This window comes from Arachis hypogaea, chromosome 1, assembly GCF_003086295.3.
Source record: "Arachis hypogaea cultivar Tifrunner chromosome 1, arahy.Tifrunner.gnm2.J5K5, whole genome shotgun sequence".
Taxonomy (NCBI): domain Eukaryota; kingdom Viridiplantae; phylum Streptophyta; class Magnoliopsida; order Fabales; family Fabaceae; genus Arachis; species Arachis hypogaea.
The window spans coordinates 89,777,736-89,783,729 of NC_092036.1; positions in this window are offsets into that span (position 1 = coordinate 89,777,736).

The window sequence follows — 5,994 nt, forward strand, 5'->3', positions numbered from 1 at the left end:
TGTTGGGAGGAAAGTGCATCCCTTGAGGCATCTCAGGGATTTTTGATGATGAGCTTCCTCATGCATCTCTTGAGATCCGTGAAGGGTCTCTCTTGCTTGCTCCATCCTCTTCCTGGTGATGGCTTATCCTCCTCAATGGAGATGTCTCCTTCTATGATAACTCCAGCTGAGTAACATAGATGGCAAATAAGTTGAGGAAAAGCTAGCCTTGCCATGGTGGAGGGCTTTTCGGCTATTTTGTAGATTTCATTGGAGATGACTTCATGAACTTCTACTTCCTCTCCAATCATGATGCTATGAATCATGATGGCCCGATCCATAGTAACTTCAGATCGGTTGCTAGTGGGAATGATGGAGCGTTGAATGAACTCCAACCATCCTCTAGCCACAGGCTTGAGGTCCAGTCTTCTTAGTTGAACTGGCTTGCCTTTGGAGTCTCTTTTCCATTGAGCTCCTTCCACACATATGTCCATTAGGACTTGGTCCAACCTTTGATTAAAGTTGACCCTTCTAGTGTAGGGGCGTACATCTCCTTGCATCATGGGCAAGTGGAACGCCAACCTCACATTTTCCGGACTAAAATCTAAGTATTTCCCTCGAACCATTGTGAGATAATTCTTTGGACTCGGGTTCATACTTTGATCATGGTTCCTAGTGATCCATGCATTGGCATAGAACTCTTGAACCATTAAGATTCCGACTTGTTGCTTGAGGTTGGTTATGACTTCCCAACCTCTTCTTCGGATTTCATGTCGGATCTCCGGATACTCATTTTTCTTGAGCTTGAAAGGGACCTCAGGGATCACTTTCTTCTTTCCACAACATCATAGAAGTTGTCTTGATGGCTTTTGAAGATGAATCTTTCCATCTCCCATGACTCGGAGGTGGAAGCTTTTGTCTTCCCTTTTCCTTTTCTAGAGGATTCTCCGGCCTTAGTGCCATGATGGTAATGGAAAACAAAAAGATTATGCTTTGACCACACCAAACTTAAAATATTCTCATCCTCGAGCAATAGAAGAAAGAAGAGAAAGAAGAAGAAGAAAAAATATGGAGGAGAAGGGGGAGTGTAGGTTTCGGCCAAGGTATAGAGAGGGGGTAGTGTTGTGTGAAAATGAAGTAGAATGGAAGGTATATATAGGGAGAGGGAGAGGGTAAAGTTTCGTCATGTAGGGTGGGTTTGGGTGGGAAAGTGTTTTGAATTTTGAAGGTAGGTGGGTTTATGGGGAAGAGTGGATGGATGTGAATGGTGAAGGGGTAATTGGAGAGAGATTGAAGTTGTTGGAAGTGTGACATGGGAAGAGTGTTATAGGATTAGGAGGTAAGGTGAGAATATGTTAGTGGGGATCCTGTGGATCCACAGATCCTGTGGGATCCACAGATCCTGAGAAGATCCTGTGGGGTCCACAGATCCTGAGGTGATCTTGGGGTCCACAGATCCTGAGGTGTCAAGGAATTGCATCCCTGCACCAATTAGGCATGTAGATGCCTTTGCATACCATTCTGGCGTTTAAATGCCGAGGTGATGCACGTTCTGGGCGTTCAACGCCATGTGAAGCATGTTCTGGGCGTTCAACGCCCATATGTAGCATGTTTCTGGCGTTGAACGCCAGTTTCATGCTTGTTACTGGCGTTCAGCCCAGCTTTCCTTAAGGCACATTCCTGGCGTTCAAACGCCAGAATGTTGTTTGTTTCTGGCGTTCAGCGCCAGATTCATGCTCTGTTCTGGCGTTGAACGCCAGCCAGATGCTTCTTACTAGCGTTGAACGCCAGTCTGTCCTTCCTCCAGGGTGTGATTTTTTCTTCTGCTGTTTTTGATTCTGTTTTTAATTTTTACATTTTTTTCGTGACTCCACATGATCATTGTACCTAATAAAACATAAAATAACAATAAAATAAAAAATTAGATAAATAAAATTGGGTTGCCTCCCAACCAAGCGCTCTTTTAATGTCATTAGCTTGACAGTGGGCTCTCTTTGGAGCCTCACAGGTTGATCAGGTCAATGTTGTATAGTCCCAACACCAAACTTAGAGTTTGGATATGGGGTCTTAACACCAGACTTAGTGTTTGGTTGTGGCCTCCCAACACCAAACTTAGAGTTTTGACTGTGGGGGCTCTTCTTGACTCTGAACTGAGAGAAGCTCTTTGTTGCTCACTCTCTTTTGTCACAGAGGGGATGGCCATGTGCCTTAAACACAAGGTAGTCCCCATTCAATGAAGGACTAATTCACCTCTGTTGACATCTATCACAGCTCCTGCTGTAGCTAGGAAAGGTCTTCCAAGGATGATGCATTCATCCTCTTCCTTTCCAGTGTCTAATATTATGAAATCAGCAGGGATGTAAAGGCCTTCAACCTTTACTAACACGTCCTCTACTACTCCATAAGCTTGTCTTAATGACTTGTCTGCCAATTGTAATGAGAATAAGGTAGGTTGTTACCTCAATGATCCTCAGCTTCTCCATTACAGAGAGTGGCATAAGATTTATCCCTGACCCCAGATCACATAGAGCTTTTTCAAAGGTCATGGTGCCTATGTTACAAGGTATTAAGAACTTGTCATGATCTTGTCTCTTTTGAGGTAAAATTTTCTGAATCTAGGTGTCAGTTCACCAATGAGCAAGGAGGTTCATTTTCCCAAGTCTCATTACCAAACAACTTGGCATTCAGCTTCATGATAGCTCTTAAATATTGAGCAACTTGCTCTCCAGTCACATCTTCATCCTCTTCAGAGGAAGAATAGTCTTCAGAGCTCATTAATGGCAGAAGGAGATTTAATGGAATCTCTATGGTCTCTATATGAGCCTCAGATTCCTTTGGATCCTTAATAGAAAACTCCTTCTTGCTTGAGAGACGTCCCAGGAGATCTTCCTCACTAGGATTTTTGTCCTTCTCCTCCCTTGTGCATTCCGGCCATTTTGATCACATCAATGGCCTTGCACTCTCCTTTTGGATTCTCTTCTGTATTGCTGGGAGAATACTGGGAGGAGTTTCAATGACTTTCTTACTCAGCTGGCCCACTTGTGTCTCCAGATTTCTGATGGAGATCTTGTTTCACTCATGAAACTGAAGTGCTTTGACAGATCAGAGACTAGATTGGCTAAATTAGAAGTGTTTTGTTCAGAATTCTCTGTCTGTTGCTGAGAAAATGAGGAAAAGGCTTGTATTGCTCAGCCTATTGTGTCCACCATTGTTAAAGCCTTGTTGAGGCTTTTGTTGATCCTTCATGAGAAATTGGATGATTTCTCCATGATAATTATAGGTGTTTCCATAAGGTTCACCCATATAATTAACCTCTGCCATTGCAGGGTTCTCAGGTCATAAGCTTCTTCAGAAGCTGCCTTTTATACTGTTGATGCATTTGCATCCATTAACTTGAGAGATCATGTGACTGCTGAGTCAACACTTGTTCTGAGCCAATATGGCATTCAGGCATCAATCTCAAGAAACTCCCTTCTTTGAGCGTCCCATTATTAATGGAATTTCTCTCAGAAGTGTACATGAATTGGTTATTTGCAACCGTCAATAAGCTCTTGAGCTTCTACAGGTGTTTTCTTTAGGTGAATGGATCCACCTGCGGAATGGTCCAATGACATTTCAAAAATTCAATAGACCATAATAGAATATATTAATATGGTCATTCTGAAAACATGTCAGATGGACACCTTTTGGTCGCTGCTTGTATCTTTCCAAGCTCATAGAGGATTCCCATCTTTTTTTTGAAGTTTAAACATTCCACTCTCAGCTTGCTCAGGCTTTTGAGGAAGAAAGAATTTATCCAAGAAGGCTGTGACCCAGCTTCTCCCAGGAGTCCAGGTATCCTTAGGTTGTGAATCCAACCATATCTTAGCTCTGCTCTTACAGCAAAGGGAAAAGCATGAGCCTGTAAGACTTCAGGATCTACTCCATTTCGTCTTAACAGTCCTCACAAATTCTGCAAGAACTCAGTTAAAAACTGATTAAGATCTTCAGATGGAAGTCCATAAAACTTGCAGTTCTGTTGCATTTAAAGCAACTTAGTTTGAGGCTTAAGCTTCAAAATTATTGGCTCCAATGGCAGGAATGGAGATGCTTCTTCCATCAAATTTGGAAGTTGGTTTGGTAAAGTCACCAAGCATTCCTTCTTGTATTATCATTATTGGGTTCGGCTTGCCATCTTCCTTCTCTTGTTCAAAAATTTCTGAAGGTTACTTTCTGGGATTGTTGTAATTTAGCTTCTCTTAGTTTCCTCTTCAAAGTCCCTTTCAGGTTCCAGGGTCAGCTTCAACACAAGAGTGCTTTTGTCCTTAGTGTCCTGCTCATATTGAAAGAGAAGAAAACAAGAAAAGAAGAGGAATCCTCTATGTCACAGTATAGAGATTCCTTTATGCTAGTAGAAAAAGAAAAGGGGAGAAGAGTGAAAAGAATAGGTTCGGATTTTTAGATGAAGGGAGTGTGAAGAGAAGTGTTAAAGTAAAATAAATAATTAAATAAAATAAGAAAAGAGAGGGGAGAATTTCGAAAATAATTTGAAAAAGAGGTTAGTATTTTTGAAAATTAAAGATAAGATAAGATTAAAATTTAAATTTAAAACAATTAAAAAGAATTTTTGAAAAAGAGAGAGGTATTTTTGAAAATTGAGAGGGAAAAGTAGTTAGGTGGTTTTGAAAAAGATATGAAACAAACAAAATGTCAAAGAGTTAGTTGAAAAAGATATTAAAATCAATTTGAAAAGATAAGAAGATAAGAAGTTAGATAAGATATTTTGAAAATTAAATTTTTGAAAAGATAAAATTTTGAAAAAGATTATGATAAATATGTTTGAAAAAGATTTTAATTTTTTAAATTTAAAATTTTACTTACTTCACTAACCAAGGAACTAACAAGATAAGATTCTAGAACTTAAAGATTGAACCTTCTTTAACAAGAAAGTAAAAACTTTTCAATTTTTGAATCAATCACATTAATTTGTTTGTGAGTTTTCGAAAATTTTGATATAAAGATAAGAAAAGATTTGAAATAATTTGAAAAAGAATTAAAAAGATAAGATTTTTAAAATTTGAAATTTGACTTGACTTGTAAGACACAACTAATTTTAAAAATTTTTTGACTAGTCAACTCAAAATTTTCGGAAATTTATGAGAAAAATAAGGAAAAGATATTTTTTTTTATTTTTAAATTTTTCAATGATGAGGGGGAGAAAAATAAATTATGACCCCAAAACTTTGAAAATTTTTGGATCAAAACTCATGATGCATGCAAGAACACTATGAATGTCAAGATGAACATCAAGAACACTTTGAAGATCATATGAACATCAGAACAAATTTTGAAAAATTTTTGATGCAAAGAAAACATGCAAACAACCAAACTTAAAATCTTTAATGCATGGACTTAACAAACAAAAGCAATAAAACAACAAAAAACAAAAAAGAAATACAAACAAACAAAATACCAGAAATCAAGATCAGAAAAACCAGACATATTTTTAGCAAGAAATTTAAACATGAAGAACACTTAATGACTCAAGCACAAGAATTATTTTTGATTTTATGTTTTTAAATTTGTTTTATTATATAAATGAATTCGACAACGGCGCCAAAAACTTGGTGGACGAAATTGTGATCCTCTTTGTATTTGCATGAGATTTATTTAATGGCTATTGACTATATGTGGACACAACTCCGTTCAACTTAACCAGCAAGTGTACTGGGTCATCCAAGTAATACCTTACGTGAGTAAGGGTCGATTCCACAGAGATTGTTGGTATGAAGCAAGCTATGGTCACCTTGTAAATCTCAATTAGGCAGATTAAATGGTTTACGATAAGTTTCGAAAATAAATAATAAACAGAAAATAAAATAAGATAGAAATACTTATGTAAATCAATAGTGGGAATTTCATATAGGCGTATGGATATGTTGTGCTCCTCTTGAATCTCTACTTTCTTATTACATTCATCCAATTCTTCTTACTCTTTTCCATGGCAAGCTGTATGTAGGGCGTCACCGTCGTCAA